The sequence below is a fragment of the Hydractinia symbiolongicarpus genome, chromosome 14, assembly GCF_029227915.1.
Source record: "Hydractinia symbiolongicarpus strain clone_291-10 chromosome 14, HSymV2.1, whole genome shotgun sequence".
Taxonomy (NCBI): Eukaryota; Metazoa; Cnidaria; class Hydrozoa; order Anthoathecata; family Hydractiniidae; genus Hydractinia; species Hydractinia symbiolongicarpus.
In genome coordinates, this window is record NC_079888.1 from 7,642,501 (window position 1) to 7,656,327 (window position 13,827).

The window sequence follows — 13,827 nt, forward strand, 5'->3', positions numbered from 1 at the left end:
GGTTCTATGATGTATTGGTTAGCACTCCGGACTTTGAACCCAGCGATCCGAGTTCAAATCTCGGTAGAACCTGATTTTCTTTTTGAACTCTGATTTAATCATTTGTTTATGAAATGCGTGAGGAAGGGATGATTTATCTAAAATTGACTAAGCCATATTTGAATGCTTTCAAGTCATTTCTTCAACATTTGCCAGGTTTTTGGCAGGACTCATGCTTAGAGGAGAATTGGTGATTTCCACGGCGCGTTCGTAATGCAATTAAAAGTGTATCAGAAAACGCCCAACGTGGGGCTCGAACCCACGACCCTGAGATTAAGAGTCCCATGCTCCGACTGAGCTAGCCGGGCTGATTCGTTATTAGGTTCCGCTATTAAAGCCGTCTTGGACTTACGCAACAATTGACCACACCTAAGGTTACTAATTGGGCGACTCGCGTAATCCTACTGTTTGGGCTGGTAAAAGGTTACGTGAGTCGAAACAGGTTCAGCAATGTTAGCTTTCCATAAAGTGGACGTGGTACAGAAACAGACGAGGTGGCCGAGTGGTTAAGGCGATGGACTGCTAATCCATTGGGTTCTGCCCGCGTGGGTTCGAATCCCACTTTGTCGCACATTCGGTTCTATGATGTATTGGTTAGCACTCCGGACTTTGAACCCAGCGATCCGAGTTCAAATCTCGGTAGAACCTGATTTTCTTTTTGAACTCTGATTTAATCATTTGTTTATGAAATGCGTGAGGAAGGGATGATTTATCTAAAATTGACTAAGCCATATTTGAATGCTTTCAAGTCATTTCTTCAACATTTGCCAGGTTTTTGGCAGGACTCATGCTTAGAGGGGAATTGGTGATTTCCACGGTGCGTTCATAATGCAATTAAAAGTGCAGCAGAAAACGCCCATTGTGGGGCTCGAATCCACGACCCTGAGATTAAGAGTCTCATGCTCTACCAACTGAGCTAGCCGGGCTGATTCGTTATTAGGTTCCGTTATTAAAGCTGTCTTGGACTTACGCAACAATTGACCACACCTTAAATTACTTAAAATTGGGGCGCTCGCGTAATCCCACTGTTTGGGCTGGTAAAAGGTTACGTGAGTCGCAACAGGTTCAGCAATGTTAGCTTTCCATAACGTAGAAGTGGTACAGAAACAGACGAGGTGGCCGAGTGGTTAAGGCGATGGACTGCTAATCCATTGGGTTCTGCCCGCGTGGGTTCGAATCCAATCTTCGTCGCACATTCGGTTCTATGGTGTAATGGTTAGCACTCTGGACTTTGAATCCAGCGATCCGAGTTCAAATCTCGGTAGAACCTGACCTTTTGTTTAAAAAATACGTGAGGAAAGGCTGATTTAGTTAAAATTGACTAAGCCATATTTGAATGCTTTCAAGTCATTTCTTCAACATTTGCCGGGTTTATGGCAGAACTCATGCTTAGAGGAGAATTGGTGATTTCCACGGCGCGTTCGTAATGCAATTAAAAGTGTATCAGAAAACGCCCAACGTGGGGCTCGAACCCACGACCCTGAGATTAAGAGTCTCATGCTCTACCAACTGAGCTAGCCGGGCTGATTTGTTATTAGGTTCCGCCGTTAGAGCGGTCTTGGACTTACGCAACAATTGACCACGCCTAAGATTACTTAAAATTGGGCCACTCGCGTAATCCTACTGTTTGAGCTGGTAAAAGGTTACGTGAGTCGAAACAGGTTCAGAAATGTTAGCTTTCCATAAAGTAGACGTGGTACAGAAACAGACGAGGTGGCCGAGTGGTTAAGGCGATGGACTGCTAATCCATTGGGTTCTTCCCGCGTGGGTTCGAATCCCATCTTCGTCGCACATTCGGTGCTATGGTGTAATAGTTAGCCCTCTGGACTTTGAATCCAGCGATCCGAGTTCAAATCTCGGTAGAACCTGACCATCTTTTTGAATTCTGATTTAATCTTTTGTTTAAAGAAAACGTGAGGGAAAGGCTGATTTATTTAAAATTGACTAAGCCATATTTGAATGCTTTCAAGTCATTTCTTTAACATTTGCCAGGTTTATGGCAGAACTCATGCTTAGAGGAGAATTGGTGATTTCCACGGCGCGTTCGTAATGCAATTAAAAGTGCAGCAGAAAACGCCCATTGTGGGGCTCGAATCCACGACCCTGAGATTAAGAGTCTCATGCTCTACCGACTGAGCTAGCCGGGCTGATTCGTTATTAGGTTCCGTTATTAAAGCTGTCTTGGAATTACGCAACAATTGACCACACCTTAAATTACTTAAAATTGGGGCGCTCGCGTAATCCCACTGTTTGGGCTGGTAAAAGGTTACGTGAGTCGAAACAGGTTCAGCAATGTTAGCTTTCCATAACGTAGACGTGGTACAGAAACAGACGAGATGACCGAGTGGTTAAGGCAATGGACTGCTAATCCATTGGGCTCTGCCCTCGTGGGTTCGAATCACACTTAGTCGCACATTCGGTTCTATGATGTAATGGTTAGCACTCTGGACTTTGAACCCAGCGATTCGAGTTCAAATCTCGGTAGAACCTGATTTTCTTTTTGAACTCTGATTTAATCATTTGTTTAAAAAATACGTGAGGAAAGGCTAATTTAGTTAAAATTGACTAAGCCATATTTGAATGCTTTCAAGTCATTTCTTCAACATTTGCCAGGTTTATGACAGAACTCATGCTTAGAGGAGAATTGGTGATTTCCACGGCGCGTTCGTAATGCAATTAAAAGTTTATCAGAAAACACCCAACGTGGGGCTCGAACCCACGACCCTGAGATTAAGAGTCCCATGCTCTACCGACTGAGCTAGCCGGGCTGATTCGTTATTAGGTTCCGCTATTAAAGCCGTCTTGGACTTACGCAACAATTGACCACACCTAAGGTTACTAATTGGGCGACTCGCGTAATCCTACTGTTTGGGCTGGTAAAAGGTTACGTGAGTTGAAACAGGTTCAGCAATGTTAGCTTTCCATAAAGTGGACGTGGTACAGAAACAGACGAGGTGGCCGAGTGGTTAAGGCGATGGACTGCTAATCCATTGGGTTCTGCCCGCGTGGGTTCGAATCCTACTTTGTCGCACATTCGGTTCTATGAGGTATTGGTTAGCACTCCGGACTTTGAACCCAGCGATCCGAGTTCAAATCTCGGTAGAACCTGATTTTCTTTTTGAACTCTAATTTAATCATATGTTTAAGAAATGCGTGAGGAAGGGATGATTTATCTAAAATTGACTAAGCCATATTTGAATGCTTTCAAGTCATTTCTTCAACATTTGCCAGGTTTTTGGCAGGACTCATGCTTAGAGGGGAATTGGTGATTTCCACGGTGCGTTCATAATGCAATTAAAAGTGCAGCAGAAAACGCCCATTGTGGGGCTCGAATCCACGACCCTGAGATTAAGAGTCTCATGCTCTACCGACTGAGCTAGCCGGGCTGATTCGTTATTAGGTTCCGTTATTAAAGCTGTCTTGGACTTACGCAACAATTGACCACACCTTAAATTACTTAAAATTGGGGCGCTCGCGTAATCCCACTGTTTGGGCTGGTAAAAGGTTACGTGAGTCGCAACAGGTTCAGCAATGTTAGCTTTCCATAACGTAGAAGTGGTACAGAAACAGACGAGGTGGCCGAGTGGTTAAGGCGATGGACTGCTAATCCATAGGGTTCTGCCCGCGTGGGTTCGAATCCCACCTTCGTCGCACATTCGGTTCTATGGTGTAATGGTTAGCACTCTGGACTTTGAATCCAGCGATCCGAGTTCAAATCTCGGTAGAACCTGACCTTCTTTTTGAATTCTTATTTAATCTTTTGTTTAAAAAATACGTGAGGAATGGCTGATTTAGTTAAAATTGACTAAGCCATATTTGAATGCTTTCAAGTCATTTCTTCAACATTTGCCGGGTTTATCGCAGAACTCATGCTTAGAGGAGAATTGGTGATTTCCACGGCGCGTTCGTAATGCAATTAAAAGTGTATCAGAAAACGCCCAACGTGGGGCTCGAACCCACGACCCTGAGATTAAGAGTCTCATGCTCTACCGACTGAGCTAGCCGCGCTGATTTGTTATTAGGTTCCGCCGTTAAAGCGGTCTTGGACTTACGCAACAATTGACCACGCCTAAGATTACTTAAAATTGGGCCACTCGCGTAATCCTACTGTTTGAGCTGGTAAAAGGTTACGTGAGTCGAAACAGGTTCAGAAATGTTAGCTTTCCATAAAGTAGACGTGGTACAGAAACAGACGAGGTGGCCGAGTGGTTAAGGCGATGGACTGCTAATCCATAGGGTTCTGCCCGCGTGGGTTCGAATGCCATCTTCGTCGCACATTCGGTTCTATGGTGTAATGGTTAGCACTCTGGACTTTGAATCCAGCGATCCGAGTTCAAATCTCGGTAGAACCGGACCTTCTTTTTGAATTCTTATTTAATCTTTTGTTTAAAAAATACGTGGGGAAAGGCTGATTTAGTTAAAATTGACTAAGCCATATTTGAATGCTTTCAAGTCATTTCTTCAACATTTGCCGGGTTTATGGCAGAACTCATGCTTAGAGGAGAATTGGTGATTTCCACGGCGCGTTCGTAATGCAATTAAAAGTGTATCAGAAAACGCCCAACGTGGGGCTCGAACCCACGACCCTGAGATTAAGAGTCTCATGCTCTACCGACTGAGCTAGCCGGGCTGATTTGTTATTAGGTTCCGCCGTTAAAGCGGTCTTGGACTTACGCAGCAATTGACCACGCCTAAGATTACTTAAAATTGGGCCACTTGCGTAATCCTACTGTTTGAGCTGGTAAAAGGTTACGTGAGTCGAAACAGGTTCAGAAATGTTAGCTTTCCATAAAGTAGACGTGGTACAGAAACAGACGAGGTGGCCGAGTAGTTAAGGCGATGGACTGCTAATCCATTGGGTTCTTCCCGCGTGGGTTCGAATCCCATCTTCGTCGCACATTCGGTGCTATGGTGTAATAGTTAGCCCTCTGGACTTTGAATCCAGCGATCCGAGTTCAAATCTCGGTAGAACCTGACCTTCTTTTTGCATTCTGATTTAATCTTTTGTTTAAAGAAAACGTGAGGGAAAGGCTGATTTATTTAAAATTGACTAAGCCATATTTGAATGCTTTCAAGTCATTTTTTTAACATTTGCCAGGTTTATGGCAGAACTCATGCTTAGAGGAGAATTGGTGATTTCCACGGCGCGTTCGTAATGCAATTAAAAGTGCAGCAGAAAATGCCCATTGTGGGGCTCGAATCCACGACCCTGAGATTAAGAGTCTCATGCTCTACCGACTGAGCTAGCCGGGCTGATTCGTTATTAGGTTCCGTTATTAAAGCTGTCTTGGACTTACGCTACAATTGACCACACCTTAAATTACTTAAAATTGGGGCGCTCGCGTAATCCCACTGTTTGGGCTGGTAAAAGGTTACGTAAGTCGAAACAGGTTCAGCAATGTTAGCTTTCCATAACGTAGACGTGGTACAGAAACAGACGAGGTGACCGAGTGGTTAAGGCGATGGACTGCTAATCCATTGGGCTCTGCCCTCGTGGGTTCGAATCCCACTTGGTCGCACATTCGGTTCTATGATGTAATGGTTAGCACTCTGGACTTTGAACCCAGCGATCCGAGTTCAAATCTCGGTAGAACCTGATTTTCTTTTTGAACTCTGATTTAATCATTTGTTTAAGAAATGCGTGAGGAAGGGATGATTTATCTAAAATTGACTAAGCCATATTTGAATGCTTCCAAGTCATTTCTTCAAAATTTGCCGGGTTTATGGCAGAACTCATGCTTAGAGGAGAATTGGTGATTTCCACGGCGCGTTCGTAATGCAATTAAAAGTGTATCAGAAAACGCCCAACGTGGGGCTCGAACCCACGACCCTGAGATTAAGAGTCTCATGCTCTACCGACTGAGCTAGCCGCGCTGATTTGTTATTAGGTTCCGCCGTTAAAGCGGTCTTGGACTTACGCAACAATTGACCACGCCTAAGATTACTTAAAATTGGGCCACTCGCGTAATCCTACTGTTTGAGCTGGTAAAAGGTTACGTGAGTCGAAACAGGTTCAGAAATGTTAGCTTTCCATAAAGTAGACGTGGTACAGAAACAGACGAGGTGGCCGAGTGGTTAAGGCGATGGACTGCTAATCCATAGGGTTCTGCCCGCGTGGGTTCGAATGCCATCTTCGTTGCACATTCGGTTCTATGGTGTAATGGTTAGCACTCTGGACTTTGAATCCAGCGATCCGAGTTCAAATCTCGGTAGAACCTGACCTTCTTTTTGAATTCTTATTTAATCTTTTGTTTAAAAAATACGTGGGGAAAGGCTGATTTAGTTAAAATTGACTAAGCCATATTTGAATGCTTTCAAGTCATTTCTTCAACATTTGCCGGGTTTATGGCAGAACTCATGCTTAGAGGAGAATTGGTGATTTCCACGGCGCGTTCGTAATGCAATTAAAAGTGTATCAGAAAACGCCCAACGTGGGGCTCGAACCCACGACCCTGAGATTAAGAGTCTCATGCTCTACCGACTGAGCTAGCCGGGCTGATTCGTTATTAGGTTCCGTTATTAAAGCTGTCTTGGACTTACGCTACAATTGACCACACCTTAAATTACTTAAAATTGGGGCGCTCGCGTAATCCCACTGTTTGGGCTGGTAAAAGGTTACGTAAGTCGAAACAGGTTCAGCAATGTTAGCTTTCCATAACGTAGACGTAGTACAGAAACAGACGAGGTGACCGAGTGGTTAAGGCGATGGACTGCTAATCCATTGGGCTCTGCCCTCGTTGGTTCGAATCCCACTTGGTCGAACATTCGGTTCTATGATGTAATGGTTAGCACTCTGGACTTTGAACCCAGCGATCCGAGTTCAAATCTCGGTAGAACCTGATTTTCTTTTTGAACTCTGATTTAATCATTTGTTTAAGAAATGCGTGAGGAAGGGATGATTTATCTAAAATTGACTAAGCCATATTTGAATGCTTCCAAGTCATTTCTTCAAAATTTGCCAGGTTTATGGCAGAACTCATGCTTAGAGGGGAATTGGTGATTTCCACGGCGCGTTCATAATGCAATTAAAAGTGCAGCAGAAAACGCCCATTGTGGAGCTCGAATCCACGACCCTGAGATTAAGAGTCTCATGCTCTACCGACTGAGCTAGCCGGGCTGATTCGTTATTAGGTTCCGTTACTAAAGCTGTCTTGGACTTACGCAACAATTGACCGCACCTTAAATTACTTAAAATTGGGGCACTCGCGTAATCCCACTGTTTGGGCTGGTAAACAGTTACGTGAGTCAAAACAGGTTCCGCAATGTTAGCTTTCCATAAAGTAGACGTGGTACAGAAACAGACGAGGTGGCCGAGTGGTTAAGGCGATGGACTGCTAATCCATTGGGCTCTGCCCGCGTGGGTTCGAATCCCATCTTCGTCGCACATTCGGTTCTATGGTGTAATGGTTATCACTCTGGACTTTGAATCCAGCGATCCATGTTCAACTCTCGGTAGAACCTGACCTTCCTTTTTAATTCTGATTTAATCTTTTTTTTGAAAAATGCGTGAGGGAAAGGCTGATTTATTCAAAATTGACTAAGCCATATTTGAATGCTTTCAAGTCATTTCTTCAAAATTTGCCAGGTTTATGGCAGAACTCATGCTTAGAGGGGAATTGGTGATTTCAACGGCGCGTTCATAATGCAATTGAAAGTGCAGCAGAAAACGCCCATTGTGGAGCTCGAATCCACGACCCTGAGATTAAGAGTCTCATGCTCTACCGACTGAGCTAGCCGGGCTGATTCGTTATTAGGTTCCGTTACTAAAGCTGTCTTGGACTTTCGCAACAATTGACCACACCTTAAATTACTTAAAATTGGGGCACTCGCGTAATCCCACTGTTTGGGCTGGTAAAAGGTTACGTGAGTCGAAACAGGTTCAGCAATGTTAGCTTTCCATAACGTAGACGTGGTACAGAAACAGACGAGGTGGCCGAGTGGTTAAGGCGATGGACTGCTAATCCATTGGGCTCTGCCCTCGTGGGTTCGAATCCCACTTGGTCGCACATTCGGTTCTATGATGTAATGGTTAGCACTCTGGACTTTGAACCAAGCGATCCGAGTTCAAATCTCGGTAGAACCTGATTTTCTTTTTGAACTCTGATTTAATCATTTGTTTAAGAAATGCGTGAGAAAGGGATGATTTATCTAAAATTGACTAAGCCATATTTGAATGCTTCCAAGACATTTCTTCAAAATTTGCCAGGTTTATGGCAGAACTCATGCTTAGAGGGGAATTGGTGATTTCCACGGCGCGTTCATAATGCAATTAAAAGTGCTTCAGAAAACGCCCATTGTGGAGCTCGAATCCACGACCCTGAGATTAAGAGTCTCATGCTCTACCGACTGAGCTAGCCGGGCTGATTCGTTATTAGGTTCCGTTACTAAAGCTGTCTTGGACTTACGCAACAATTGACCGCACCTTAAATTACTTAAAATTTGGGCACTCGCGTAATCCCACTGTTTGGGCTGGTAAACAGTTACGTGAGTCAAAACAGGTTCCGCAATGTTAGCTTTCCATAAAGTAGACGTGGTACAGAAACAGACGAGGTGGCCGAGTGGTTAAGGCGATGGACTGCTAATCCATTGGGCTCTGCCCGCGTGGGTTCGAATCCCATCTTCGTCGCACATTCGGTTCTATGGTGTAATGGTTATCACTCTGGACTTTGAATCCAGCGATCCATGTTCAACTCTCGGTAGAACCTGACCTTCCTTTTTAATTCTGATTTAATCTTTTTTTTGAAAAATGCGTGAGGGAAAGGCTGATTTATTCAAAATTGACTAAGCCATATTTGAATGCTTTCAAGTCATTTCTTCAAAATTTGCCAGGTTTATGGCAGAACTCATGCTTAGAGGGGAATTGGTGATTTCAACGGCGCGTTCATAATGCAATTGAAAGTGCAGCAGAAAACGCCCATTGTGGAGCTCGAATCCACGACCCTGAGATTAAGAGTCTCATGCTCTACCGACTGAGCTAGCCGGGCTGATTCGTTATTAGGTTCCGTTACTAAAGCTGTCTTGGACTTTCGCAACAATTGACCACACCTTAAATTACTTAAAATTGGGGCACTCGCGTAATCCCACTGTTTGGGCTGGTAAAAGGTTACGTGAGTCGAAACAGGTTCAGCAATGTTAGCTTTCCATAACGTAGACGTGGTACAGAAACAGACGAGGTGGCCGAGTGGTTAAGGCGATGGACTGCTAATCCATTGGGCTCTGCCCTCGTGGGTTCGAATCCCACTTGGTCGCACATTCGGTTCTATGATGTAATGGTTAGCACTCTGGACTTTGAACCAAGCGATCCGAGTTCAAATCTCGGTAGAACCTGATTTTCTTTTTGGACTCTGATTTAATCATTTGTTTAAGAAATGCGTGAGAAAGGGATGATTTATGAGGAAGGGATGATTTATCTAAAATTGACTAAGCCATATTTGAATGCTTCCAAGTCATTTCTTCAAAATTTGCCAGGTTTATGGCGGAACTCATGCTTAGAGGAGAATTGGTGATTTCCACGGCGCGTTCGTAATGCAATTAAAAGTTTATCAGAAAACGCCCAACGCGAGGCTCGAACCCACGACCCTGAGATTAAGAGTCTCATGCTCTACCGACTGAGCTAGCCGCGCTGATTCGTTATTAGGTTCCGTTACTAAAGCTGTCTTGGACTTACACAACAATTGACCACGCCTAAGATTACTTAAAATTGGGCCACTCGCGTAATCCCACTGTTTGGGCTGGTAAACAGTTACGTGAGTCAAAACAGGTTCAGCAATGTTAGCTTTCCATTAAGTAGACGTGGTACAGAAACAGACGAGGTGGCCGAGTGGTTAAGGCGATGGACTGCTAATCCATTGGGCTCTGCCCGCGTGGGTTCGAATCCCATCTTCGTCGCACATTCGGTTCTATGGTGTAATGGTTAGCACTCTGGACTTTGAATCCAGCGATCCGAGTTCAAGTCTCGGTAGAACCTGACGTTCTTTTTGAATTCTTATTTAATCTTTTGTTTAAGAAATGCGTGAGGAAGGGATGATTTATCTAAAATTGACTAAGCCATATTTGAATGCTTCCAAGTCATTTCTTCAAAATTTGCCAGGTTTATGGCAGAACTCATGCTTAGAGGGGAATTGGTGATTTCCACGGCGCGTTCATAATGCAATTAAAAGTGCAGCAGAAAACGCCCATTGTGGAGCTCGAATCCACGACCCTGAGATTAAGAGTCTCATGCTCTACCGACTGAGCTAGCCGGGCTGATTCGTTATTAGGTTCCGTTACTAAAGCTGTCTTGGACTTACGCAACAATTGACCGCACCTTAAATTACTTAAAATTGGGGCACTCGCGTAATCCCACTGTTTGGGCTGGTAAACAGTTACGTGAGTCAAAACAGGTTCCGCAATGTTAGCTTTCCATAAAGTAGACGTGGTACAGAAACAGACGAGGTGGCCGAGTGGTTAAGGCGATGGACTGCTAATCCATTGGGCTCTGCCCGCGTGGGTTCGAATCCCATCTTCGTCGCACATTCGGTTCTATGGTGTAATGGTTATCACTCTGGACTTTGAATCCAGCGATCCATGTTCAACTCTCGGTAGAACCTGACCTTCCTTTTTAATTCTGATTTAATCTTTTTTTTGAAAAATGCGTGAGGGAAAGGCTGATTTATTCAAAATTGACTAAGCCATATTTGAATGCTTTCAAGTCATTTCTTCAAAATTTGCCAGGTTTATGGCAGAACTCATGCTTAGAGGGGAATTGGTGATTTCAACGGCGCGTTCATAATGCAATTGAAAGTGCAGCAGAAAACGCCCATTGTGGAGCTCGAATCCACGACCCTGAGATTAAGAGTCTCATGCTCTACCGACTGAGCTAGCCGGGCTGATTCGTTATTAGGTTCCGTTACTAAAGCTGTCTTGGACTTTCGCAACAATTGACCACACCTTAAATTACTTAAAATTGGGGCACTCGCGTAATCCCACTGTTTGGGCTGGTAAAAGGTTACGTGAGTCGAAACAGGTTCAGCAATGTTAGCTTTCCATAACGTAGACGTGGTACAGAAACAGACGAGGTGGCCGAGTGGTTAAGGCGATGGACTGCTAATCCATTGGGCTCTGCCCTCGTGGGTTCGAATCCCACTTGGTCGCACATTCGGTTCTATGATGTAATGGTTAGCACTCTGGACTTTGAACCAAGCGATCCGAGTTCAAATCTCGGTAGAACCTGATTTTCTTTTTGAACTCTGATTTAATCATTTGTTTAAGAAATGCGTGAGAAAGGGATGATTTATCTAAAATTGACTAAGCCATATTTGAATGCTTCCAAGTCATTTCTTCAAAATTTGCCAGGTTTATGGCAGAACTCATGCTTAGAGGGGAATTGGTGATTTCCACGGCGCGTTCATAATGCAATTAAAAGTGCTTCAGAAAACGCCCATTGTGGAGCTCGAATCCACGACCCTGAGATTAAGAGTCTCATGCTCTACCGACTGAGCTAGCCGGGCTGATTCGTTATTAGGTTCCGTTACTAAAGCTGTCTTGGACTTACGCAACAATTGACCGCACCTTAAATTACTTAAAATTTGGGCACTCGCGTAATCCCACTGTTTGGGCTGGTAAACAGTTACGTGAGTCAAAACAGGTTCCGCAATGTTAGCTTTCCATAAAGTAGACGTGGTACAGAAACAGACGAGGTGGCCGAGTGGTTAAGGTGATGGACTGCTAATCCATTGGGCTCTGCCCGCGTGGGTTCGAATCCCATCTTCGTCGCACATTCGGTTCTATGGTGTAATGGTTATCACTCTGGACTTTGAATCCAGCGATCCATGTTCAACTCTCGGTAGAACCTGACCTTCCTTTTTAATTCTGATTTAATCTTTTTTTTGAAAAATGCGTGAGGGAAAGGCTGATTTATTCAAAATTGACTAAGCCATATTTGAATGCTTTCAAGTCATTTCTTCAAAATTTGCCAGGTTTATGGCAGAACTCATGCTTAGAGGGGAATTGGTGATTTCAACGGCGCGTTCATAATGCAATTGAAAGTGCAGCAGAAAACGCCCATTGTGGAGCTCGAATCCACGACCCTGAGATTAAGAGTCTCATGCTCTACCGACTGAGCTAGCCGGGCTGATTCGTTATTAGGTTCCGTTACTAAAGCTGTCTTGGACTTTCGCAACAATTGACCACACCTTAAATTACTTAAAATTGGGGCACTCGCGTAATCCCACTGTTTGGGCTGGTAAAAGGTTACGTGAGTCGAAACAGGTTCAGCAATGTTAGCTTTCCATAACGTAGACGTGGTACAGAAACAGACGAGGTGGCCGAGTGGTTAAGGCGATGGACTGCTAATCCATTGGGCTCTGCCCTCGTGGGTTCGAATCCCACTTGGTCGCACATTCGGTTCTATGATGTAATGGTTAGCACTCTGGACTTTGAACCAAGCGATCCGAGTTCAAATCTCGGTAGAACCTGATTTTCTTTTTGGACTCTGATTTAATCATTTGTTTAAGAAATGCGTGAGAAAGGGATGATTTATGAGGAAGGGATGATTTATCTAAAATTGACTAAGCCATATTTGAATGCTTCCAAGTCATTTCTTCAAAATTTGCCAGGTTTATGGCGGAACTCATGCTTAGAGGAGAATTGGTGATTTCCACGGCGCGTTCGTAATGCAATTAAAAGTTTATCAGAAAACGCCCAACGCGAGGCTCGAACCCACGACCCTGAGATTAAGAGTCTCATGCTCTACCGACTGAGCTAGCCGCGCTGATTCGTTATTAGGTTCCGTTACTAAAGCTGTCTTGGACTTACACAACAATTGACCACGCCTAAGATTACTTAAAATTGGGCCACTCGCGTAATCCCACTGTTTGGGCTGGTAAACAGTTACGTGAGTCAAAACAGGTTCAGCAATGTTAGCTTTCCATTAAGTAGACGTGGTACAGAAACAGACGAGGTGGCCGAGTGGTTAAGGCGATGGACTGCTAATCCATTGGGCTCTGCCCGCGTGGGTTCGAATCCCATCTTCGTCGCACATTCGGTTCTATGGTGTAATGGTTAGCACTCTGGACTTTGAATCCAGCGATCCGAGTTCAAGTCTCGGTAGAACCTGACGTTCTTTTTGAATTCTTATTTAATCTTTTGTTTAAAAAATACGTGAGGAAAGGCTAATTTAGTTAAAATTGACTAAGCCATATTTGAATGCTTTCAAGTCATTTCTTCAACATTTGCCAGGTTTATGGCAGAACTCATGCTTAGAGGAGAATTGGTGATTTCCACGGCGCGTTCGTAATGCAATTAAAAGTTTATCAGAAAACGCCCATTGTGGAGCTCGAGTCCACGACCCTGAGATTAAGAGTCTCATGCTCTATCGACTGAGCTAGCCGGGCTGATTCGTTATTAAGTTACGCCATTAAAGCCGTCTTGGACTTACACAACAATTGACCACACCTAAGGTTACTTATAATTGGGCGACTCGCGTAATCCTACTGGTTGGGCTGGTAAAAGGTTACGTGAGTCGAAACAGGTTCAGAAATGTTAGCTTTCCATAAAGTAGACGTGGTACAGAAACAGACGAGGTGGCCGAGTGGTTAAGGCGATGGACTGCTAATCCATTGGGCTCTGCCCTCGTGGGTTCGAATCCCACTTGGTCGCACATTCGGTTCTATGATGTAATGGTTAGCACTCTGGACTTTGAACCCAGCGATCCGAGTTCAAATCTCGGTAGAACCTGATTTTCTTTTTGAACTGTGATTTAATCATTTGTTTAAGAAATGCGTGAGAAAGGGATGATTTATGAGGAAG

At 44.2% G+C, this 13,827-nt stretch overlaps 24 non-coding genes across 24 annotated transcripts; 16 read left to right on the top strand and 8 right to left on the bottom strand.

Annotated features, from left to right (window-relative positions):
* The first annotated feature begins 1,237 nt into the window (after window positions 1-1,237).
* On the top strand, window positions 1,238-1,309 carry Trnaq-uug (transfer RNA glutamine (anticodon UUG)). Its single transcript has one exon. It is a non-coding gene; the product is annotated as a tRNA-Gln (tRNA).
* Window positions 1,310-1,490: 181 nt separating this feature from the next.
* Trnak-cuu (transfer RNA lysine (anticodon CUU)) lies at window positions 1,491-1,563 on the bottom strand. Its single transcript has one exon. It is a non-coding gene; the product is annotated as a tRNA-Lys (tRNA).
* A 183-nt stretch (window positions 1,564-1,746) lies between these two features.
* On the top strand, window positions 1,747-1,828 carry Trnas-gcu (transfer RNA serine (anticodon GCU)). The gene has a single exon. It is a non-coding gene; the product is annotated as a tRNA-Ser (tRNA).
* A 906-nt stretch (window positions 1,829-2,734) lies between these two features.
* Trnak-cuu (transfer RNA lysine (anticodon CUU)) lies at window positions 2,735-2,807 on the bottom strand. The gene has a single exon. It is a non-coding gene; the product is annotated as a tRNA-Lys (tRNA).
* An 801-nt stretch (window positions 2,808-3,608) lies between these two features.
* On the top strand, window positions 3,609-3,690 carry Trnas-gcu (transfer RNA serine (anticodon GCU)). Its single transcript has one exon. It is a non-coding gene; the product is annotated as a tRNA-Ser (tRNA).
* A 7-nt stretch (window positions 3,691-3,697) lies between these two features.
* Trnaq-uug (transfer RNA glutamine (anticodon UUG)) lies at window positions 3,698-3,769 on the top strand. The gene has a single exon. It is a non-coding gene; the product is annotated as a tRNA-Gln (tRNA).
* A 205-nt stretch (window positions 3,770-3,974) lies between these two features.
* On the bottom strand, window positions 3,975-4,047 carry Trnak-cuu (transfer RNA lysine (anticodon CUU)). The gene has a single exon. It is a non-coding gene; the product is annotated as a tRNA-Lys (tRNA).
* A 183-nt stretch (window positions 4,048-4,230) lies between these two features.
* On the top strand, window positions 4,231-4,312 carry Trnas-gcu (transfer RNA serine (anticodon GCU)). Its single transcript has one exon. It is a non-coding gene; the product is annotated as a tRNA-Ser (tRNA).
* A 7-nt stretch (window positions 4,313-4,319) lies between these two features.
* On the top strand, window positions 4,320-4,391 carry Trnaq-uug (transfer RNA glutamine (anticodon UUG)). Its single transcript has one exon. It is a non-coding gene; the product is annotated as a tRNA-Gln (tRNA).
* Window positions 4,392-4,596: 205 nt separating this feature from the next.
* On the bottom strand, window positions 4,597-4,669 carry Trnak-cuu (transfer RNA lysine (anticodon CUU)). Its single transcript has one exon. It is a non-coding gene; the product is annotated as a tRNA-Lys (tRNA).
* Window positions 4,670-4,852: 183 nt separating this feature from the next.
* On the top strand, window positions 4,853-4,934 carry Trnas-gcu (transfer RNA serine (anticodon GCU)). The gene has a single exon. It is a non-coding gene; the product is annotated as a tRNA-Ser (tRNA).
* A 906-nt stretch (window positions 4,935-5,840) lies between these two features.
* Window positions 5,841-5,913, bottom strand: Trnak-cuu (transfer RNA lysine (anticodon CUU)). The gene has a single exon. It is a non-coding gene; the product is annotated as a tRNA-Lys (tRNA).
* A 272-nt stretch (window positions 5,914-6,185) lies between these two features.
* Window positions 6,186-6,257, top strand: Trnaq-uug (transfer RNA glutamine (anticodon UUG)). Its single transcript has one exon. It is a non-coding gene; the product is annotated as a tRNA-Gln (tRNA).
* Window positions 6,258-6,462: 205 nt separating this feature from the next.
* On the bottom strand, window positions 6,463-6,535 carry Trnak-cuu (transfer RNA lysine (anticodon CUU)). The gene has a single exon. It is a non-coding gene; the product is annotated as a tRNA-Lys (tRNA).
* An 804-nt stretch (window positions 6,536-7,339) lies between these two features.
* Trnas-gcu (transfer RNA serine (anticodon GCU)) lies at window positions 7,340-7,421 on the top strand. Its single transcript has one exon. It is a non-coding gene; the product is annotated as a tRNA-Ser (tRNA).
* Window positions 7,422-8,583: 1,162 nt separating this feature from the next.
* Trnas-gcu (transfer RNA serine (anticodon GCU)) lies at window positions 8,584-8,665 on the top strand. Its single transcript has one exon. It is a non-coding gene; the product is annotated as a tRNA-Ser (tRNA).
* Window positions 8,666-9,589: 924 nt separating this feature from the next.
* On the bottom strand, window positions 9,590-9,662 carry Trnak-cuu (transfer RNA lysine (anticodon CUU)). Its single transcript has one exon. It is a non-coding gene; the product is annotated as a tRNA-Lys (tRNA).
* Window positions 9,663-9,845: 183 nt separating this feature from the next.
* Window positions 9,846-9,927, top strand: Trnas-gcu (transfer RNA serine (anticodon GCU)). The gene has a single exon. It is a non-coding gene; the product is annotated as a tRNA-Ser (tRNA).
* Window positions 9,928-9,934: 7 nt separating this feature from the next.
* Window positions 9,935-10,006, top strand: Trnaq-uug (transfer RNA glutamine (anticodon UUG)). Its single transcript has one exon. It is a non-coding gene; the product is annotated as a tRNA-Gln (tRNA).
* Window positions 10,007-10,467: 461 nt separating this feature from the next.
* On the top strand, window positions 10,468-10,549 carry Trnas-gcu (transfer RNA serine (anticodon GCU)). Its single transcript has one exon. It is a non-coding gene; the product is annotated as a tRNA-Ser (tRNA).
* A 1,162-nt stretch (window positions 10,550-11,711) lies between these two features.
* Trnas-gcu (transfer RNA serine (anticodon GCU)) lies at window positions 11,712-11,793 on the top strand. The gene has a single exon. It is a non-coding gene; the product is annotated as a tRNA-Ser (tRNA).
* Window positions 11,794-12,717: 924 nt separating this feature from the next.
* Window positions 12,718-12,790, bottom strand: Trnak-cuu (transfer RNA lysine (anticodon CUU)). Its single transcript has one exon. It is a non-coding gene; the product is annotated as a tRNA-Lys (tRNA).
* Window positions 12,791-12,973: 183 nt separating this feature from the next.
* Trnas-gcu (transfer RNA serine (anticodon GCU)) lies at window positions 12,974-13,055 on the top strand. Its single transcript has one exon. It is a non-coding gene; the product is annotated as a tRNA-Ser (tRNA).
* A 7-nt stretch (window positions 13,056-13,062) lies between these two features.
* Window positions 13,063-13,134, top strand: Trnaq-uug (transfer RNA glutamine (anticodon UUG)). Its single transcript has one exon. It is a non-coding gene; the product is annotated as a tRNA-Gln (tRNA).
* The last annotated feature ends 693 nt before the right edge of the window (window positions 13,135-13,827 follow it).